The 23774-nt window shown below is 43.5% G+C and overlaps 1 protein-coding gene across 4 annotated transcripts in view; it reads left to right on the forward strand.

Moving 5' to 3' along the window:
- Positions 1-23774, forward strand: part of fam13a (family with sequence similarity 13 member A) — a 228579-nt gene that overhangs the window by 128695 nt on the left and 76110 nt on the right. The gene's annotated exons all lie outside the window — the stretch shown is intronic.

The raw sequence follows: 23774 nt of genomic DNA on the forward strand, positions 1-23774 counted from the left end.
CATACCTGCCTTGCTATGCCAATGGGAAGCAAAAGGACTCAAATCCCAATTGGATACTTGACTGTCAGCCAGATAGCCTTTATTTCCCATTTTCATTATCTTTATATCTGGCAAAGAGAAATGTTCAAAAAAAATGGTGAAAGAAACCATTTTTTTTCATGCCCCCATGATTTTTCTCGAGGGTTGCACACAGCAGTGTCCTGGTGATTAATCTTCAATTCTGGAGATTCTAAGCCAATCCCGGAAGGTTGGCAACCCTGCCTGGAGGCCTGTGGTTTCGAGCAATGTGCACCCTTTGACCATAGTTCCCTTCTGGCAGTCCTAGATTGTGAAATCACCCCTGAGCTCTAACTGCCACTTGGGTGAAAGTACACCAAGCTAAGCAACATATAACGCTGAGGAAATTTCTTGTTTAGATATGCGCAGCCCTTTTTGTGAGCATCGCTAATAAGACCAGGATTGATTACCCATCCCTAGTTGCCCTTGAGAAGGTGGTGGTGAGCTGCCTTCTTGAACCGTCGCAGTCCATGTGGTGTAGGTACACCCACAGTGCTGTTAGGGAGAGAGTTCCAGGACTTTGACCCAGCGACAGTGAATGGTGATATATTTCCAAGTCAGGATAGTGTGGCTGGGAGGTGCTATACCCACTGCCCTTGTTCTTCTAGACAGTGGAGGTTGCAGGTTTGGGTGCTGCTGTTAAAGAAGCCTCAATGGCTTGCTGCATCTAGATACCGTGCCCTCTTCCGAGGCTGTAGATGTAACTTTTAGATCATTTTTCCATTGCTAGGAGCTTTTTTTCTGCATTATCCACAACTGTTACCGATCAATTTCACCCTCTTGCCATCCTTTCATTGTGTAGACATCCCCCTTTAAACCTGGACTTCCATCCGCTTCTCTCCTCCTTTAAAACAAACCTCCCATCTTATCAACTGGACAGACACCCAGAAGGAAAAACGAGTAAATCTTGGAAGATGACTGGTACTGGTCTGAACTGGTCCTGTAAACCTTTAAAATGGAACTCCAGTTTGGGCCAGCACCAGTTTTGATTCCTTTGGCTGCAGTCAAAATCCTGCTCATGCCTGTCTCCTTGGCTTGGTGTCAATGTTCCCTATCTGTTTGTGGGACAATCTTTGATGTGAAGCACACCAGGTGAATGTAAGTTGTTTTTGCACTGATGCTTCAGTTGTTTTACAGTCATCCTTCCCACCCCACACTCGGTTGAACTTTATAACTTAACTTGCACAACAGAGATTCGCTATACCATACTTGCCAGGGCTTGCCCGAGTGCTGCCTTATTTTAAATCGAGTTCGCAAGTACACCATGTACTTGTCCACTGCATTTGTGCACACCTTTCAGGTGGCAGTAACTGATTGATATTTACTGCGCACAGTGGAAAGAGTGCAGCATGAATGCTTGTTTATTTATGTGCCTGCAGTAATCTAAAAGGCACCACGGCAGCTGGAAGCTAAAAATAGAACGGCATTCCGATCGTTCAGACTTAACTGTGCCTACTTATCGCAGTGGTTGTCTCCAGTGCACTGTACATACTGGTGCGTGTCAGTGATAAAGCGGCCACTTAATTATTCAAACTAATTCCGTAGGTTCCTTGATGGTCAGATAGGCAGATGGCCAGTGGCAGGCGTCTGCAATGCAAGCTGTGGTGTTCGGCCACTGAGGGGCAGGTGACTTCGTACAACCCGATGCCCCTCCCCCACACAACCACACCCCCGGCCCCTCACCCGCCCACAACCCCCAGGCTCATGCTCAAGAGAAATGCAATACCCTCACAAATTCAGCTCAACGATGAACATAATCACCTAGCATTAGATTAGCTGCCTTTACACGAGGGGGCAAATCTCTTTATACCGAGACCGTTGACATCGGAGCTGGTAATGCAATATACGTTACCTAGGCACTGTGGACGTCAGTTATTTAGAGTAAAAACACCATCAAATTTGTGCTTGGATGAACAATGCTAGACAGAAATAATTTGTGTTGGCTATCATTTAATAAATAGTTCCATTCATTTTGTTATCATGGATTTATCCAGCCATCAATACTTACTAAAAATGGCAGTGTCGCTGCCCATGTTTACCAGCCTTAATGTTTTAAACCTCTCAGGCCAGATTTTCACGGACTGGGTGGGCATCAAGAGGCAGATTCATTTCCAGGTCGCGAACCCGCCCCCAATGGGAACCACAAAGCGCTTGTAATTTTGTTTGAGGTGGGAACCTAATTGGTGAGGGGTCAGAAACCAATTAGTGGCCGAGGGGAGGGTGGGTCAGGTGATGGTGGGAATGGAGGTGGACCAAGAGGGAAGCAGGCCATATTCTGGCCTGATCAGGCAGCCAGAGAGTGGTGAGAATGTGGAACTCATTGCCATAGGGAGTGGTTGAAGTGAAGAGTATAGATAGATGCATATAAGGGAAAGCAGATAAAGTTAAAGAAGGAAGATTGGGAAGAGGCATTAGAGGAGCACAAACATCATCGTGCACTGGCTGAGCCAAATGGCCTTTTCTGTGCTGTATATTAATTATATTTGAGTGACAATTTGTCATTGTAATGGGTTAAGATTGCAGTAACCTATCTGGTGCCATTTTGAAGTACTGGAGCTGATGCAGTCTATTGGACTGATTAAGGATTCAGGTTTTTTTTTCTGACCCAGCCATCCTGAGTGAGTCTTATTAAAGGTTATTTTTATTTGGTGACTCAGAGGAGTTGAACAACCCTTTACACCAACTTTGCCTGCTCCCAGGATACCTCATTACCACTGAGTGAGGATACTAACATCACTGGTTTTCCAATGCACCATTTTTCAAATCATTCTACTTCTTGTGTGTGTGTGTGTGTGTGTGTGTGTGGCTTTGCTGATATGTTTCTGTCTGACCTCCTGAGTGTTTCCAGAATCTTCTGCTTGTGTTCCTTTTTGGATTTAAAATGAGATAAGATCATCCCAGCAAATTTAATTTGACTCCTTGTTAAAATTCATTAAAACGTGTGTATCTGTTTGTGTGTGTGTGTATTTGTGGGTATGTTTCTGTGTATGTGTGTGTGTGCGCATGCGTATGGATGTGTGTTTATGTATGTTTGTGTGTGTGTATGGATGTGTGTGTTTGTGTGTGTGCATGTGTATGTGAGTGTGTATGTGTATCTATTTGTTTATGTGTATTTGTTTGTGTGTGTGTATATGTATATATCTGTGTGTGTGTACGTGTGTGTATCTATTTGTTTATGTGTGTATATATATATATCTGTGCGTGTGTGTGTATCTATTTGTTTATGTGTGTATTTGTGTGTGTATATATATATATATCTGTGTGTGTATATATATATATATCTGTGTGGGTATCTATTTGTTTGTGTGTATTTGTTTGTGTGTGTATATATATATGTGTGTGTGTGTATCTATTTGTTTATGTGTGTATTTGTTTGTGTGTGTAGATATATATATCTGTGTGTGTATCTATTTGTTTATGTGTGTATTTGTTTGTGTGTGTGTATATATATATATGTGTATGTGTGTGTATCTATTTGTCTATGTGTGTGTTTGTGTGTGTGTGTGTATATATATATATATCTGTGTGTGTATCTATTTGTTTATGTGTGTATTTGTTTGTGTGTGTGTATATATATATATGTGTGTGTGTATATCTATTTGTTTATGTGTGTATTTGTGCGTGTGTATATATATAATTGTGTGTGTATGTATCTATTTGTTTATGTGTGTATTTGTTTGTGTGTGTATATATATATATCTGTGTGTGTGTATCTATTTGTTTATGTGTGTATTTGTTTGTGTGTGTGTATATATATATATCTGTGTATGTGTATCTATTTGTTTATGTGTGTATTTGTTTGTGTATATATATATATATATCTGTGTGTGTGTATCTATTTGTTTATGTGTGTATTTGTTTGTGTGTGTGTGTGTGTGTGTGTGTGTGTGTATATATATATGTGTGTGTGTGTGTGTGTTTTCTCTCTTCCTTTTTCATTGTCATTCATCTATTATTTACCCCAGTTCTGAAGAAGTTGTCCTGACCCTCAAACTCCATTCTCCCTGCAGTTACTGACCTACTGAGTGTTTCCAGAATCTTCTGTTTGTGTTCCTTTTTTTAAGATTTAAAATGAGATAAGAATGTCCCAGCAAATTTAATTTGGCTCCTTATTAAAATTCACCTAACGCAACAAAACGATTCAAGACTGGTCCGGAAATAACAAACATGGGAAACGTGAGATTGCTGATAGTTTTAATTCAGTCAAGTGTCCAAGAGTCCCTCACCTGTATAGAGATAAAAGCAAAGAACTGCGGATGCTGGAAATCCAAAACAAAAACAAAAATACCTGAAAAAACTCAGCAGGTCTGGCAGCATCGGTGGAAAGGAGCACGGTTGACGTTTTGAGTCCGCAAGACTCTTCTGTTCAACAGAAGAGTCATGCGGACTCAAAACGTCAACCGTGCTCCTTTCCACTGATGCTGCCAGACCTGCTGAGTTTTTCCAGGTATTTTTGTTTTGTTTCCCTCAACTATATCCTCTGATCCTCTGCAACACCAGGAACAGGTTAAAAACAACTCCCACACTGCTAACCTTTGGAGCAGTCAGCTTTTGGTAAGTTTATGCTTATTCCGTATATGACACAGTCTGATAAAAGTTGTTGATAGAAGGCTGTTCCAATGTGAGTCTGTTGACTGAATCATCGATAAATATAGCTCAAGTCTAACTATAGAAGACTGCTATCCTGAAAAAGTTTTTGCATCAAGTAGATTTATTTTTGTGAAAGATGAAATACCAACTAAAGCATTTTTTAATTTCACTTTTCCCCTAAACGTGTTGCTCAGAATTCCTTTTTGGATCTCATGCAGAGAGGGAAAAGAAAATAACATGCTGTTGTAACGTGGGTTCGTAAAATGCCCACAAACTCCATTGTTCACTGGGAATGATCAGTTTCAAATTTGGATTCTCAGAATTATATTTTTTTTCCTGGATGTAAAATTCATTCTGGTCATTGTACGATATCTAAAAATCGATAATTCCACCCTCGTTAAACTCCAACAGGTCCAAACCCCAGCTGCTGTTAACGCTTTGCATATAGTAAGCCCCGCATGTCCGTCATTCCTGCTAAGCTGCATCGGCTTCCAGTCACATAAAAAGGATGCAGTTTCAACTCCCTCCGTAGTCTTGTCCCCATGATCTCTGCCACCTTCTCCACGCATCACTCCTGTACTTACTGACCGAGTTCGGTTCCCAGTCCAGTAATGCCTGCATTAAATTCTCTTGTCGCATTCGGGCCCTCCGTGGCCTCGATCCTCCCTAGAGCTGTAGCCTACTCCAGCCCGGTGACCATTAAAGAACCCTGCGCCTTTTCAACCCTGTCCTCTCGTGCGTCCCCCCACCCCCCCCCCAGTCTCTACCATTGGTGGCCGCGCCTTCACCCATCTCGACCCAGGCTCTGGGGATTCTCTCCCTAAACTTCTCCAACTCTCTCCTCCTTTCAGACCCTCCTTAATACTTAGCTCTTTGACCGAGCTGGTGCTCACTTGTGCTGACAACTCCTTCTTTGGCTCAGTGTCAATTTTTGTCTGATTCCACTGCTGTGAAGCTTTACGGGATGTTTTACAATGTTAAGGGTGCTACATAAATGCAAGTTGTTGGTATATTCACCTCACCCCCCCCCCCCCCCCCCCCCACACACACACACAGCAAAGGTAGGCTGGGAGTACACTAACGTCAAAGTCAAAGGGTGTGTGTGTGTGTAATGAGCAGTGGGGCATGGGACAGGAAATATAACAACAACTTTCATTTATGTAGCACCTTCTCAAAACCCAATTTTCCGACCAGTCACTCCAGTGGTCTCCTTTCCACTGCTCTTTCAACTCCTGTTTACTTCTTGACTTTCCATGGAGGTGCTATGAGACATTTTCTAACTTAGAGCCTACTTAAATGCACTTTGTTGTTATAATTGGAGAAAAATATGACTTGAAAAAACCCTTGTTCAAAAATGGTATTGATTTTGGTCAACATTCCTTTGAGGTATTTTGATATGCATGGTTTGAGCAAGATCAATAGTTGCTATGAGACCTAGGCAAAGTCCTATTGCTAAGGAAGATTGAGGGTCATTACTGTAAATGTCAAGAATACTGAGGTACTACCCTGGCCAAACACTTTGTTCATTATTCTTTTGTCCCGACTGTTTTGTAAACCAGATTAGCGGTTAAAGCAGGTTAATGATTGACACTTACTGCCAATGCATCAAGCCAAAAAAAGAGCCTCACCCTTCACCCTGTCAACACAGAATTGCTTTTAGAAGACATGTTTACTGTACTTTCAAACACTCATGAAACTGAATTCTGAATCCTTGTTATGCAATCGAATCATAGCAACACAGCGAACCAATCAGGTTCCTATTGTTATGGAATCTTCTGGATTACTAAAAGTACGATTACACGAGCGCATTGAGGGCACAGATTTTAAGGTACTCACAGGAAAAGTTATCGGGAAGGTTAGTGGAACTTTCCCTACACTCGGTCACAAGTCACCGTTGATGCGGACTCCATTCATTATTAGGTTGTTTTAAAAAATCTGATTATTGAAGCGCACGGGGAGCGAGCAAGGGAAGACTGTTAGGTTAGGTCACCCCCGTCATTTTAACTTGGGGGTCACAGGAGTCAGGGGCACGGGAAGTTGAATGGGTGGCGACCCCGTCCTCCCAAAGTGTGATCGCTGGGAGAATTCCATGGTCAGTACTGACAGGTATTACAAGTACAGACCGAGTCCCAACTGGTGGCGCTGGGAGAGGCGGGAGTGTGGGGAAGGGTCCATAGGAAAGCAGCACACCACCACCTTCTCAAGGGCTATTAAGGATGAGCAATAAGTGCTGGCCTAGCCAGTGATGCTCACATCCTTTGAATGAATAATAAAAAAAGCACCCACAGTGCTGTTAGGGAGGGAGTTCCAGGACTTTGATCCAGTGACCGGGAAGGAACGGTGATACATTTCCAAGTCAGGATGGTGTGTGGCTGGGAAGGGAACTTCCTGGTGGTGGTGTTCCCATCCATCTGCTGCTCTTGTCCTTCTAGATGGTAGATGTCACGGGTTTGGAAGGTGCTGCCAAAGGAGTGCCACGAATATCAGCGAGCACAATTTCAATTTCAATATTCCTAACATGCCAATCTGTTAAATTAATGGCAGGAATTGTAACAAAACTCACTCAGGTGAGAAACTGCCAGGGTCTGATTACAGTTGATGGCAAGCGAATTTGGGGTGTAAAACAAACTGATAATCCCACCTAAGCCTGTCAGTTTTCCACCAGAAGGATTAGGTTAAAACCATAAACTCATATGGCACAGGATGAGGCCATTTGGCCCCTCTTGCCTGTACTGGCTCTTTGAAAGTCCCATTCCCCTCCTCTTCTCCCATCACCCTGCAATTTTGAAATTATTTTTCAAGTACACAATCCCAATTCCCTTTTTGAAGGTTACCCTTGAATCTGCTTCCACCCCCCCCCCCCCCCCCCCCCCCCCCCCCCCGCTTCAGGAAACGGCCACTTGCTGAAAGTTCTCATGAGAAAGACACCAGTCCGGTCTCCTATTCAGTCGGGCTGTTTAATAATCACACACATCAACCTCCGCCTATCCGCAACAGGTTGCAGGAATTAAACTTTAGTGCTGGGATGGGTGCAGCAGAGTTTGCGGTTAGAGCACAGTCAGACTGTCTTATATCCTGACACAACTGAGCTGTGAATTACCAGCATTGTGAATGGACACACCAACTTCAGATCTTATCTCATAGGGAAGGGGTAAATTGCCAGACCCTGACTTTGTTTCCTAAACACCTTAAATAACACAGCGCCAGATTTCCTTGCAAACAAAATAATTGGACGAGCAGCATCTCATTGGCCAGCGACAAAAATAACGTTGACCTGGGCATTTGCCACCTCGTGACAAAGCAGTCGGCAATGAGACACTTTTTAACCCCTAAACTGGAGCCAGGCTTAGAATGTCCTTTGAACAAAGTCCACGCTGGGTACATTTTGATGGGCGCTTTGTTTTCTGCCCTCACCTTTGCTGTTTGCAAGCGCCCGCAGTTTTGAAGGGTAGCCTAACGTTTGCAGTGAGCTCCTCGTCTCTTAGCTCAGCGGGGCTGATGTCCAGAGCTAGTTTATGGGGATGGAGTGGGCAGCAGGTAGCCCCGTCTGCTAGTCATGCCAATCTGCGACTGCGCGGTCAATTTTTACATTGCCAAACCCTGCCTGATTACCCGGGCGTGCCCTGAGTTGATCGGCCCTGGTTCAGTGTTTGCAGCACAGACCCTTCCAGAACTTTGAGCGGAGTTTCCAGAAGTTCCTGTTTTCTGTTTTGCCCATTTCAACATCTAGAAAACCTGTAGAAAGAAAGTCACGCAGCCCAACGACGTATCGCCAGAACAGCAGCATGCAACTTGCTAAAGGCTCTTCGTTTTCACAAGAAATAGGGACATGACTAATAACGGGATAGGGATCTTTGAAAGTGAGCTCCCAACAAACAATTAATCAGCCATCAAAAACCCCAGCGCATTTACCAGGAAATAGGTTTGCGCAGAGAATGTCATATGACTGAACCTCCAGGATTGTATCCAACTAGAGTTGACACATCGTGATGCCATGGTTTTCAGCCCAGGTGCAGCTTGGCGGCAATCTCAACAACATCAACATGCATTTATATAGCACCTTGAACATAGTAAAACATCTCAAAGCAGTTCACAGGAGCATTATCAAACAAAATTTGACACTGAACCACATGAGGACATAGTAGGGTTGATAATCAGAAACGTAATCAAAGAGATAGGTTTTAGGGATCATCTTTTAAGGAGGAGAAAGAGGCGGTGGGAAGGAAGTTTAGGAAGGGAATTCCACAGCTTGGGGCCAAGGCTGCAGAAGGAATGAGCATCAATAGCAAAATAGAGTGATTACAATCAGATGTGAGCGGACAGGGAGCAAGACCTCTCCCAATCTTCACCGCCTGTTCAACATCAGCCAACATTTTCTGTCCCCTGGGTTGTCTGCTTGTCACTGTTGGTCTCTACTTGACAAGCTCTTTGGTCTTGACACTCACTCTTTGCCCTGATGTGAGTCATGGCTCAGTGGACAGCATTCTTGCCTCTGAATCAGTGGATCATGGGGTCAAGTCTTGCTGAGGGACGAGTCTGGCATTCCAGTGTGGTATTGAGGGGGAATATTGCACCACTGGAGGTGCTGTCGTTTGGATGAGACATCATAATAAGGCCTCGTGTGCATTCTCAGGTGAATGTAAAAGATGCTATAGTTCTATTTGAAGAGAACATGGGAGTCAACCCCTATTGTTCTGAACAATAGTTATCACTCAACCAATATCACTGAAACAGGTTAGCTTGTCATTTATCTCTGGATTTTATGGAACATTGTTGTGCACAAATTAGTTGGCACACCACGTGGTAACTGCATTCAAAGGTACTCCACAGGCTGTAAAGGACTTTAGAATGTCCTAAGTTCATGAAAGATGCATTAAAAATGCAACGAAAACAGAAAAGGTTGGAAATACTCAGCAGGTTTGACAGCATCTGTGGAAAGAGAAACACAGTGAAAGGTCACAGGCCTGAACAGTTAACTCTGTTTCCCTCTCCACAGATGCAGCCTGCCCTACTGGGTATTTCCAGAATTTTCTTTTTTTTTAATTTCAGGTCTTCATCATCCACAATATTTTGCTTTTGCAATATAAATCCAAGTTGGTTTCAAGTTTCACTCTAACTAACTTGCCCTTTGATCATACTGTGCAGCTCACAGTTTCCCAATCACTACGTATTACATCTCCCGAAGATTCTGACCCGAAGTCCAGGAAACATTCCGGTCTGGTTTTCCATCCGTGTGGTGGGAGTCGGGAAGATTCCCAGCTTGGCCCGCCCACCTCGGGAGAGAGACCTCGCGAGGGCAGGATTTTCATTGCAGGGTGTGGGCACGGGCTGGAATCGGGCCAACCAACCTGAGAAAAAGTTTGGATGCGGCAATGGAAGCTGCCAGGGGTGGAGGCAGCCTGTTTAAAAGGCCCGTCTTCATCCGAGCTATAGTAAAAACAGAAAGGCCCTCACCTGCCACATACCCCACGTGTTCCAACCATGTCACCTCATGCCCACACACCCTCCAAGGCCCCTCATGCCCAAGTTATACCGCCACAACAACCCCAATGGACCCTCATGCCCACCAAACAATGCCCACGGCCCCTCTTGCTTCCTATGCCAATATATGACTCCAAACCAGCCCCTCTGACCCCTCATGCCAAGGTATGCCAGCTGAACTGCAGTGGTTCAAGAAGGTGGTTCCCCACCACCTTTTCAAGGGCAGTTAGGGGTGTGGAGCAATTGTTGGCCTAGCCAACATCACTTACATCCCAGGAATAGATAAACAAAAACTTGCTTGGACAATGTATCCTTCTGAGCTCATTTGAACAAATTGTTGAGAAAACTGTACAGGGTGAGATCAGTTAACATTTGTTCGGATTATATATTCCCATTGACGGTAGAAGTTAAGCTAAAGCATTCAACAACATACAGCACCTTTAACGTAATAAGATGTCTCATGGGACTTCACAGAGACATTATTAAACAAAATATGACCACCAAGCCACTTAAGGAGGTATTAGGGCAGATGCCCAAAAGATTGGTTAAAGAGGTAAGTTTTAAGGAGCATCTTAAAAGGAAGAAAGTGAAGTAGAGAGGCAAAGAGGTGTAGGGCGGGAATCCCAGAGCTTGGGGGTCTTGGCATTTGATTCCAATCGTGGAGTGATTAAAATCAGGGATGCCAAATAGGGCGGAATTAGAGGAGCACAGACATCTCAGAGTGTTGTGGAGTTGGAGGAGAGTACACAGATACGGAGGGGGGAGCCATGGAAGGATTTGATAACAAGGGTGAGAAATGTAAAATTGAGCAGTTCAGTATCTTTACAGTGCAGAAGGAGGCCATTTGGCCCATCGAGCCTGCACTGGCTCTCTGAAAAAGCATTCCACCTAGTCCTACTTTCCTGCCTTATCCCTGTAACCTTGCACATTCTTTTTTATCAAATCGTAATCCAATTCCCTTTTGAATACCTCGATTGAACCTGCCTCCACCACCCTTTCAGGAAGCTCATTCCTGACTCCAACCACCCCCTGGGTGAATTTTTTTTTCCTCACATCACATTTACTCCTTTTGCCAATTATTTTGAATCTGTGCCCACTAGTTTGCTTAATTGGGAGCTAGTGTAGGTCAGCGAACATAGGGGTATGATGGTTGAGCAGGGTTGGGTGCAAGTTACAACACGGGCAACAGAGCTTTGAATGACCTCAAGTTTATGGAGGGTTGAATGTGGACAGTTGGCCAGAAGTTCATTAGAATAGTCAAGTCTGGGGGTAACAAAAGTATGGATGATGATTTCAGCAGAGGATGAGCTGAGACAGGGGCAAAGTTGGGCAATGTTATGGAGATGGAAATAGATGGACTTATTGATAGCCAGGCGTTCAGCGTTGGGACATTGCATGAGAAGTGATTAACCTAGAGATACTGAAAATGCTTGTAACCCTCAAGGATGAATTGCATTGACAGAGAAGTACAAGAACAGGTAATACTCCCATCTACTATCTGGAATGACCTTAGACAGCCTTGAAATGTCCCATCTGTGCCAGGGTCAAGAATGATCATGTTTCATGAAATGAATCTGGGTGTTCTTGTGCATGAAACACAAAAAGTTAGCATGTGGGTGCAGCAAATACTTAAGAAGGCAAATGGAATTTTGGCCTGTATTGCTGGGGAGTTGGAGTTTAAAAATAGAGAAGTCTTGTTACAACTGTACAGGGTGTTGCTGAAGCCACACCTGGAGTACTGTGTACAGTTTAGGTCCCCGTATTTAAGAAAGGATATGCTGGCATTGGAGGCAGTTCAAAAGAGATTCACTAGACTGACTCCTGTGATGAAGGGGTTGACTTATCAAGAATGGCTAAACAGGTTAAGCCTTTATTCATTAGAGTTTAGAAGAATGAGGGGTGATCTTATTGAAACGTACAAGATTCTGAGGGGGCTTGACAGGGTTGATGTTGAGAAGATGTTTCCACTAGTGGGGGAATCTCAAACTAGGGGACATAGTTACAGAGTTAGGAGACACTCATTTAAAACTGAGATGTGAAGGAATTTCTTCTCTCAGGGGGTAGTGAATTCCTGGAATTCTCTACCTTAGAGAGTTGTGGAGGCTAGATCACTGAAAGTATTTAAAGAGAAGGTAGAAGGATTTTTGGAATTTCGGGGAGTTGAGGGTTATGAGGAGTTGAGGCCTGGAGCAGATCAGCCATGATCTTATGGAATGGCAGGGCAGGCTTGAGGGGCCGAATGGCCTACTCCTGCTCCTATTCCTTATGTTCCTAACAAATGGCAGTGGGTGCAACTACCAGGATCATGTTTATAAAAGTCTTATCATTTTGTACAGCTTTTAAACCCTGTTAAACATTCACACGAGATAACTGTATCAAATTACAAGTTAGATCATTTTAAAAAGAGCAAACAGAATTTGCTGAGGCAATCCAAGTATAACAGCTTAATTTGTGTAGTGATGCATTAGTAAAAGGTATTTTACAAGAGAGCCGGAACTGGTGAGCAACCCGACTGTGATTGGGCCCAATTCCATATCATACCACCAAGTCATTCAACCTTACAATTACTGGTAATTCATTTTCCTTTTCAATGACATTAACTTTAGTCTATATATTACAAATACATATTTCGAAACAAAAATTACGTTCATATGACTAAATTAAATCAGTCCTTTGAATTTAAATGAGCAAGTAATCTAACAGCAAAACTTAGGTTACTGTGAAGGGAATTTTCTGTCAATGATCTGCAGGTTTTATGTTTAACTTTAGCCAAGTAAAACGTTACTCTCTCAATCATGGGTATGTACGGTAGCCTGGTGATTCTGGTCGTGGACTGTCAGACCAGAGATTGAGTTCAAATCCTGCTGTGATAAATCAAGAACTTTAAATCAATGATCAAAAACCCAATTGGCCCACCAATGTCCTTGAGTGGAGGGAAACTGCAACCCCTTCTTGGTCTGACCTACATGTGACCCTAGTCCTACACTATATTATTGGCACGTTATGTCCAGAAGGCAACTAGCTGATCATTACCTTGCCAAAGCTGCCCACATCCCAACAGCAAACACAGGGGAAAAAAACTGCTTGATAACTAGGCTCCTGAATATCTGATTTAATTGACAGTATCTCCATGGGGTAATGTAGCTGTATCACATTAGTAAAAGTAAGCTGAATTGAAATGTATTTTAAATCTGACTTCCCCCCACCACCCCACCCACCACCATATTTTTGTAGCTATATGTTTTTCAATAACAACAACAACTGGCATTTATACTGTCTCCTTAACATTGCAAAATGACCCAAAGCATTTCAAAGAAGTATGAGAAAAAGTGGACATGATTTTTTTCTCTAGCCAGAAGTGGGTGTGGGAACTGTCTCCAGGACTTTATACAGCAACCTAATGACAACAAGAAATCGTATTTATATGCAGGCTTTAACCTAACATGTGGCCCAGGATAGGTACCGGAAAGGACATTGAACTATGGAGGTAGAGGTTACATGGGGTAACCAAGAGCTCTGCCAAAGAGATGGATTTTGTGTAGATTTTGGAAGACAGATAGATGAAGATGAAAGGATGTATGAAAGGAGAAAGAGTGCAGAACTGGAGGAGGTTTCAGAGAATAAGCTGGGGTATGGTAGTAAAGGAATTTGAAGATGAGTGCAAGGTCTCAACATTTAATGCTTTAGGTAACCATAAGTTAAGAAAGATGGTGTTGATGGATGAGCAGGATGTAATGTGGGGCAGGATGCAGGTGGCTGAGTTTTGAACAAGTTGAAGATTATAAAGGGTGAAAGGTGGGCAGTTTAGCAAGGAGGAAATCCATGGAGAGCTTGAGGTGGACAAGGAACAATAATACATTACATGATAGCATGGTGTTTGTTGTTGGGATGTGGGCAGCTTTGGCAAGGTAATGATCAGCTAGTTGCCTTCTGGACATAACGTACCAATAATATAATGTAGGACTAGGGTCACATGTAGGTGAGACCAAGAAGGGGTTGCAGGTTCCCTCCACTCAAGGACATTAGTGGGCCAATTGGGTTTTTGATCATTGATTTAAAGTTCTTGATTTATCACAGCAGGATTTGAACTCAATCTCTGGTCTGACAGTCCACGACCAGAATCACCAGGCTACCGTACATACCCATGATTGAGAGAGTAACGTTTTACTTGGCTACCTTTCACGATCTCAGGACATATTTCACAGCCAATAAGTACTGTTATATATGTAGGAAATACAGTAGCCAATTTGTGTATAGCAAAGCTCCCACAAACATCTATGTGATAATGACCAGATGATCTATCACAGTGTCTTTACAGTGCAAAAGGAGGCCATTCAGCCCATCAAGCCTGCACTGGCTCTCTGAAAGAGCTTTCCACCTAGACCCACTCCCCTGCCTTATCCCTGTAACCATGCACATTCTTTTCAGTTAGCAATCCAATTCCCTTTTAAATACCTCAATCGAACCTAACTCCACCACACTTTCAGGATGGTTGTTCCAGACTCCAACTACCCTCTGGGTGAAATTTTTTTACTCACATCACATTTACTCATTTTGCCAATTATTTTGAACCTGTGCCCTCTAGTTCTTGATGTTCTCTTGAGTGGGAACAGTTTCTCACTATTTTCCCTGTCCATACCCCTCAGGATCTTGAACACCTCCATCAAGTCTCCTCTCAGCCAGTTTTTCTCCAAGGAAAACAGTCCCAACCTCTCCAATCTATCCTCATAGCTACAGTTCTTCATCCCGGAATCATTCTTGTGAATCTCCTCTGTACTCTCTCCAATGCCTTCGCATCCTTCCTCAAATATGGCACCCAAAGCTAGATGCAGTACTCCAGATGAGGCCTAACTAGTGTCTTATATAAGTTCAACATGATCTCCTTACTCTTGTACTCAATGCCCCTACTAATAAAGCCTAAGATACTATATGCTTTGATAACTGCGTTCTCATCATGCCCTGCCATCTTCAATGACCTATGTACATATACACTGAAGTCCCTCTGTTCCTGCACCTCCATTAGAGTCTCTCCATTTATTTTATACTGTCTCACCATATCTTTCCTGCCCAAACAAATCACTGGACACTTCTCTGCATTGAACTTCATCTGCCACTTGTCTGCCCAACTACCAACATGTCTATGTGCTTTTGAAGTTCAAGACTATCCCTATCACAGGTGGCAATATTTCCAATCTTCATATCATCTGCAAATTTTGAAATCATGCCCTGCACACCACAGTTTAGGTCATTAATATATATCAGGAAGAGCAAGGGCCCCAACACTGACCCTCTGAGGAACTCCACTGCAAACCTTCCTCCAATCTGAAAAACAACTAGTTATCACTACTGAGTTTCTTGTCACTCAGCCAATTTCTTATCCAAATGCCTACTTTCCCTTTTATTCCATGACGTAGAATTTTGTGTTGTGTGACATTGTATCAAATGCCTTTTGAAAATCCACACATACATCAACAGTGTTTCCTTTATTAACTTTCTCTGTTACCTCCTCAAAAAGCTCCAGCAAGTTAGTTAAACATGATTTCCCTTGATGAACCCTTGCTGGCTTTCCTTAATTATCCTGCACTTGTCTATATGATTATTGATTTTTTTTTAATATACTATGGTTTCCAGAAGTTTCCCTACCACTGAGGTCAAATTGACTGGCCTGTAGTTGCCAGCTTTATCCTTGCACCCCTTTTTGAACAAGGGCGTAACATTTGGCAATTCTCCAGTCCTCTGGCATCTCCCCTGTGTCTAAGGAAGACTGGAAGATATATCGCTAGTGCCTACTTCCCTTGGTGGCCTTGGATACATCTCATCTGGTCCTGGTACCTTATCTATTTTAAGTAAAGAGTCTGTTTTCAGATGTTGGTTGAAGGATTAATATTCACCAAGCCACTGGGAAGAACACCCCTCCCTGATGGAAAAACCAATTCAAAATTTTCCAATCCCAGTAAAAATCAGTAATACCATTTTAAGGTATACAAGACAGACACGTTTTACCGGTCGCCTTCATTTCCAAGTTTTACTGGTTGTTCCTTCTGGGTGGCCCTTCTTTGTGATAGTACCATGGGATCCTTCACATTCACCTGAGAAGGCAGACCGAATGTCACATCCGAAAGACAACACTTTAGCGAGCCCCCAGTGCTGCACTGGGAGCGTCAGCCTGGATTATGTGTTCACCATTTACTGGGGTGGGACTGAACCCCACAACCTGCTGACTTGGAAACAAGCCAGCACAGCTAACGCCCTAAAGGAGGTGACCTTTCCTTGTCCGTGCGGCTTAGCTCAGAGGACTTTGGAAGCTCCGTTAAGAACAAGAGGGATGGAGTGAAGCGTGTCGATCTGGTAAACTGTCCAAAGATACTGGAGTTTCATATTGATCAATAACAGAAACCTGAGCCAATGTATCTTTTAACAAAACATATTTAGAAAAGGCCGTGACACTGCGAGTGTTTACAAGGCGGATTTGACACAGCTGCTGGGTGAGCGGGAATGGGAATTAAGTGTTCCGCACAAATGACTTGCCGCCCGAGAGCAATGGGCTGAATCATGAATTCTCAGCCTGGCTGTAACACTTGAGAAATGGAATCTCCTTTAAATAGAAGAGAGTCGAAGCTTTTAATTGGAAAACTTAAAAATAAACCCTTCAGTGCCTTCGGTTGTCATGTTCTAAACCCAAAAGCCATTTGGTTTTAAATTGATTGCCAAGCAGCATATTTTAAGGGACCATATTCAGCCAAGCATATTTGTAATTGAAAAAGATGCCACTTTTCATCTGTAGCATACGAAATATTTTCCTTCCACAATTTTTTTCTTTTTATTTCCTTTTTTTTGGAAGCATTTTAGACTGCAGAATTATTTTGAACTCTTGATTCTAACGCTGCGTTACTCAACCCCCAACTCTCCTGCTCAACTAACGCACCCATCTCTGAACAGTGCCGTTCCTGCTCGCCTCTTCTCCCTCTGCTCCTGAAACCCTGCTCCACATCTTCATCAATTGGAGGCTCAACTTCTCCAACACCCTGCTTTCCATCCAGCTCACCCCCGAGACTGACATCTCATCCAAATCCTTGTGTCTTCCCGTGCCTCGCCGGGCTGACAATGCTCACTTTGAAATCCTTGCCCCCTTCAGTATTTGAGCAATGCTCCTCGGTCGGCCACTCCTACACCTCCTCCCCCAGCGTCAGCAATACCCTTACTTTCTGGAATTCTCCCCGCGATACCTCTTACCCTATCACCGGCCTCTCTACCTTCTTAATACCCCTGACCTTGACTGTGCTTCACCCCACCGACTCCTCTTTATTATTTCCAACCGTCTGCTCTTGGTCCACAGCACCTTTCACAATGTCCCAAAGCACTTTTGAAGTGTAGCCACTGCTGTGGTGCAGGAAGCTCAGCAGACAATTTACACACAGCAAGATCCCATGAAGAGATAACAAGCAGATTATCTGTTTTGGCGATGTAGGTTCAGGGACAAGTATTGGCTAAGGGACCAGGAGAACACTTCTGCTCTCTTTTGATATAGTTCCATGGGATCATTTATGTCCACCTGAAAGGACAGATTTAGCATCCTATCCAAAATACAGCACCTCCAACAGTGCAGCACTCCTTCAGTACTGCACTCGAGTGTCAGTCTAGATTTTGTGCTCGAGTCTTCTGGAGTGAAACCTGAACACACAAGCGTCTTACTCAGAAGGTGAGAATGTTACCATTGAGCCACTGTCATTTACTCCTGGTTGATGCCATATATGGCAATTTTAACCAGAAAATAGAGGCTAGGTATTAGCTAACTTTGAGAGGAGTCTGAAATTTTGAAACTACAATCCCAATTAAATACAGAATCAAGCCATGTAATCAGTTAGACTGAGGTTTATTCCGATTAAAATGTTTATTTCCTGACAGTAGCTGGCATCAAACTGAGACTTCCCACAGATCATGACTCACATTTGTTTGAAGTCAAACTGCAAATGTCACGAGTTCAACCTGGTTATTCTGCAGCAAGCGACACAACTGCCCACTTCCTTCTCCAAAGCCGGTCTATCGACTATACCTACATGGCACAAATCTGGAATGGGATTGCTATCGTCCACTTCCCTGGTTGAGAGCAGCTGCAACAGCACTCAAGAGCACTCCTGCTCTCTTTAATATAGTTCCATGGGATCTTTTACGTCCACCTGAAAGGACGGATTTAGCATCCTATCCTAAAGAACTTCAGCCAGGATAAAGCAGACAATGCGATCAGCACCCCATCCACTAACTTAAACATTCATTAGCTCCACCACTTTGGCTGCAGTATGTACTATCTACAAGACACACTACAACAACTCGTCAAGGTTTCTAGAATAGCACCTTCCAAATCTCCACCACCCATTAGAAAGGTGCATGGGAACACAATCACAACCAATTGCCGCTCCTAGTCACATTTCATAAATAAAGAGAAAAAGGGAGGCTGATGGCAGATACCGAGGGCTCAAAACAGCGGAAGCCCTAGAGGAGTATAGAATGTGTGTGTGTGGGGGGGGGGGGGGATCTTAAAAAGGAAATTAGGAGAGCAAAAAGGGGGCGTGAAAAAACATTGGTAGGTAAAATAAAGGAAAATCCAAAGTTATTTTAACAAGTACATTAAGAGCAAGAGGTTAACTAGGGAAAGAGTAGGCCCCATTAAGGAACATAGTGGTAATTTGTGGGTGGAGCTGGAAGACGTAGGTAGGGTTCTAAATGAATACTTTGTGTTGGTGTTCACAAGTGAGAGGGATGATGTGGGTATGGAAATCAGGCAGAAGGACTGTGATATAATTAAATAAATTAGCATAGAAAGGGAGGAGGTTTTAAGTGGTCTGGCAGGCTTAAAAGCAAATGAATCTCCAGGCCTGGATGAAATGTATCCCAGGCTATTGGGTGAGGCAAGGAAGAAGATAGCAGGGTCACTGGCAATAATTTTCAATACCTCTTTGGCCACAGGAGAGTTGCCAGAGGACTGGAGGACAGCCAATGTGGTACCATTATTCAAGAAGGGAGGAAGGGATAAACCAGGGAACTACAGGCCAGTCAGTTTAACCTCAGTGGTGGGGAAACTATTGGAAGCAATTCTGAGGGACAGAATTAATCTACACTTGGAGAGGCAGGGATTAATCAAGGACAGGTTTTATTAAAGGGAGGTCATGTCTGACCAATTTGATTGGATTTTTTGAAGAGGTGACCAGGTGTGTAGATGAGGGTAATGCATTTGACATAGTCTACTTGGACTTCAGCAAGGCTTTTGATAAGGTCCCACATGGGAGACTGATAATGAAGGTAAGAGCCCATAGGATCCAAGGCAATTTGGCAAATTGGATCCAGAATTGGCTGAGTGGCAGGAAGCAGGGAGTGATAGTCGAGGAGTGTTTTTGTGACTGCTTGCCTGTGTCCAGTGGGTTCTACAGGGATCGGTGTTGGGTCCCTTACTGTTTGTGGTATATATAAACGATTTAGACTTGAATGTAGAAGGGTTGATCAGTAAGTTCATGGATGTCACGAAAATTGGTGGGGTGGGAAACAGTGAGGAGGATAGCCTTAGATTACAGATGGGCTGGTCGGATGGGCTGATCAGTGGCAAATGGAATTTAATCCAGATAAGTGTGAGGTGATGCACTTGGGCAGGAAGACATGATGAATGGTAGAACCCTGGGGAGTACTGACGATCAGAGGGGCCTGGGTATGCATGTCCACCAGTCCCTTAAGGTAGTGGGACATGTAGATAAGGTGGTTAAGAAGGCATATAGGATACTTGCATTTATTAGCTGAGGCATAGAATATAAGAGCAGGAAGGTTATGCTGGAACTGTATAAAACGCTGGTTAGGCCACAGCTAGAGTATTGCGTGCAGTTCTGGAATCCGCATTATAGGAAGGATGTGATTGCACTAGAGAGAGTGCAGAGGAGATTTACCAGGATGTTGCCTGGGCTGGACAGTTTTAATTATGAGGAGAGATTGGATAGACTGGAGGTTATTTTCCCTGGAGCAGAGGAGATTAAGGAGGGACATGATTGAGGTATTTAAAATTATGAGTGGCATAGATAGGGTAGACAGGCAGGAACTTTTCCTCTTGGTGGGAGGGATCAATAACCAGGGGGCATAGATTTAAGGTAAGGGGCAGAAGAGGTTTAGAGGGGATGTGAGGAAGAATTTTTTCACCCAGAGAGTGGTGGGAATCTGGAACTCACTGCCTGAAAGAGTGGTAGGGCCGGAAACCCTCATAACATTTAAGAAGTATTTGAATGTGCACTTGCGATGCCATGGCATAGAAGGCTGTGGGCCTAGTGCTGGAAAATGGGATTAGAGTAATAAGGTTCTTGTTTGACTGGCGTAGACTCGATGGGCCGAAGGGCCTTTTTCTGTGCTCTAGACCTCTATGAGTCTATGGTGACTTGGAAATATATCGCTATTCCTTCATCATTGCCGGGTCAAAATCCTGGAACTCCCTCTCTGACAGTGCCTTCACCACACAAAATGCGGCATTTCAAGATGAAGCTCCATTATAACTACCTTTTGAAGAGCATATAGACATGGGCAGTAAATGCTGTCCTTGCCAATGCCGCCCTCATTGTGAGAATAAATAAATAATATTTTAGAAAGCTTTGAGATGCTTTCCACCTTTCGACCTGATATGTCTACATAATGACGCCTATCCCTTCATCCTAGAAACTGGTGAACAAGTGATGCTCCATAGAATCATAGAACAGTAGAGCACAGGAGACCATTCAGTCCATCGAGGCTATGTTGGCTCTTTCAAAGAGCAATCCAGTTAGTCCCACGGCCCCATTCTTTTCCCACATGTCTGCAATTTTCCCCTGGGGAAGGCTGCTATTGAATCTGTGTCTACTACCCCTTTGAACAGTGCATTCTAAATGCTACCCACAGGTTGTGTAAAAGAGCTTTTCCTCATGCTGCCTCTGATTCTTTTGCCAAACATGTAACTTTTGAGTTATTGGCCCTTCAGCCATTGGAAACAGTTTCTCCTTATTTATTCTGTCAAAACTGGTCACAATTTTGAATACTTCTTGCTAACCTCTTTGATTTCTAGGTTCTCAGTTGAACAACCCCAGTTTCCCTATGCGATCTCTCATCCCTGGAACCACTCTAGTCAATTTCTTCCATGCTCTCTCCAAAGCCTTCACGCCCATCCTAAACTATGGTGCCCAGAACTGGACACAATACTCCAGCTGGGGTCGAACTTGTGTTTCTTGTTGAGTTGAAAACAGGTTTACTATAATCGTGAAATGATTGGATTGTAATATGGTTCGAAGAGCCATTCGCTGTAGTATCACTGACTGCTCTACGCACACACCAGTAATAAAATTGGAATGAGTAAATGAGGTAAAGGGGAAATGGAGGGAAGGCAGTTCCTGGAAAAGCCAAAGTTGTGAAATCTCCATGATATTTGATCCGTAGAAGCAGATTGGAATAGCATAGGAAGAGATGCCAATACTTAATTAGTTCAACACTGATATAAGCTCTTTGAGGACATTAGGAACACTTGTCAGTGTTGAGGAGCATTTAAAACTTTATATAGCACCAATAAAAATAGGTAACAAATGGCAGGGAGCATATGGTGGTCTTCATCCAGTGGTTCAACAGTGCCTGTGCTTTAGGGAGTTTGATTTTTAAATGCCCTGGGAAGTTGTCACTCAGAGACTTCACATTCCCAGGAGCCAGACTCTCTCACTTATTATGCTTGTTAGTCAGGCTTTTCCTTAAGATACTCTGATTATGATGATGTGAGGGGAAATGTAAAGGCACCTCAGAGTCATCTAGAGGACAGCTGTTTTATTTTCCAGAATCACTGAACTTTTACAGTGCAGCAGGTGGTCATTCAGCCCATCATGTCTGCACTGGCACTCCAAATGAGCTATTTACTTAGTACCATTCCCCCACCTCTACCCATAATCCTGCACTTTGTTCCTTATCAAATAAATGTCCGGTTCCCTTTTGAATGCCTCATTTGAGGCTCCACCACACTTTCAGGCAGTGCATTACAGACCTTAATAACACATTGTATGAAAAAGTTTTTTTTTCCCATATCGCTTTTGTTTCTTTTGCGAATTACTTTAAATCTGTGCCTTCTCATTCTCAGTCCTTTCACAAGGAGGGAATAGTTTCTCCCTATCTATTCGGCCCAGAGCCCCCTCATGATTTTGAATACCACTATTAAATCTCCTTCCAGCCTTTGTGAGTCATGTTGACTGAAAGGAGTTGACTGAAAGGAAGGAATTTGCATTATATAGCGTCTTTCTCACCTCTGAGTCAGAAGGGTGTAGCTATAAGTACCATACCGGAGACTTGATTCACATAATGTAAGCTATGCAGCACAGAGGGAGTGCTGCACTGACAGAGGTGCCACCATTTAGATGAGACATTAAACCGAGGCTGTCTGCACTCTCAGGTGAGCATAAAAGAGCTTGTGAGTTCTCCATAGTGCCTGGGTTAATATTTATCCCTCTGGGGTGGTGGGGAGGGGTGGGAGGGTGAGAATGCTGCAAATGTCCCTTATGTTTTCAGCCTAGATCAGACGGTAAAGAGTCTTGATTAATGGCCTCTGCTAGACACTGCATCAGATCAATTTTGACTCTTGCTCACCCACCAATTCCAATAGTGAAGTAACCTCTTGTGAGATTCTGAGACACTAGTCTCCTTTACAAGCTGCTGCTGGGAAGGTCAGTTGCGGGGGTAGTGGTTATATTCAGAAATATAAAACATCTGTCCTCTAAATGACTGTGAGTCCATTTCCTCTCACATCATCATTATCATTATCAATGTTTCTTAAGGAACAGTCTAACCAACAAGCATTAGCATAAGCGAAAGAGTTTAGCTCCTGGAAGTGTGAAGTCTCTGATCGCAAAGGGTAGCTTGTTCCAGGGCGTCAGCTGTTCAGATGATTTTTGTGGGCACCAGCAGTTCAGTCCTGCCCCTCCCAGGCCCCCCAAAAAAATTAAAGGCTTAACCTTTGCTGGATCCTTCATGTTACATCGGAACTAGAACTGGCTGGAGTGGACACTGTGCAAGCTTTGACCAGTTCCCACTAAACCAGTGTTAACGAGGACCTCTGAGGTGACCAACCCTGTCCTGAGGCTGTTACTGCCCCATTGATGCCAGACCAGAATCAGTCAAAATCAACCTCCATACCTGCGTTTATGGGGAGATGGTGGCTTATGGCAGTCATTGGACTAGTAATCAAGCGACCCAGGGTAATGCTGTGGGGACCTGGCTTCAAATCCCACCACGGCAGATGGTGGAATTTGAATCCAATGAAGATCCAGAACTAAAAGCCTGCTGATGATATCGAAACCATTGCCGATTGTTGTAAAAACCCATCTGATTCAATAGGGAAGGAAATCTGCTGTCCTTACCTGGTCTGGCCTACATGTGATTCCAGACCAATATCTATACAGCAAATGTTATATTTGATCCTGGTTGCAAGTTGATTTAGATTGGGTTTAAGTTAATTAGACTAGCCAATATAAATATGTTGGCTACAAGAGCAGGTCAGAGGCTGGGAATTTTATGGCGAGTAACTCACCTCCTGAATCCCTAGAGCCTGTCCACTATCTACAAGTCACAAGTCAGGGGTGTGGTGGAATGCTATCCACTTGCCTGGATGAGTGCAG

The sequence above is a fragment of the Carcharodon carcharias genome, chromosome 1 (genome assembly GCF_017639515.1).
Source record: "Carcharodon carcharias isolate sCarCar2 chromosome 1, sCarCar2.pri, whole genome shotgun sequence".
NCBI classification, from domain to species: domain Eukaryota; kingdom Metazoa; phylum Chordata; class Chondrichthyes; order Lamniformes; family Lamnidae; genus Carcharodon; species Carcharodon carcharias.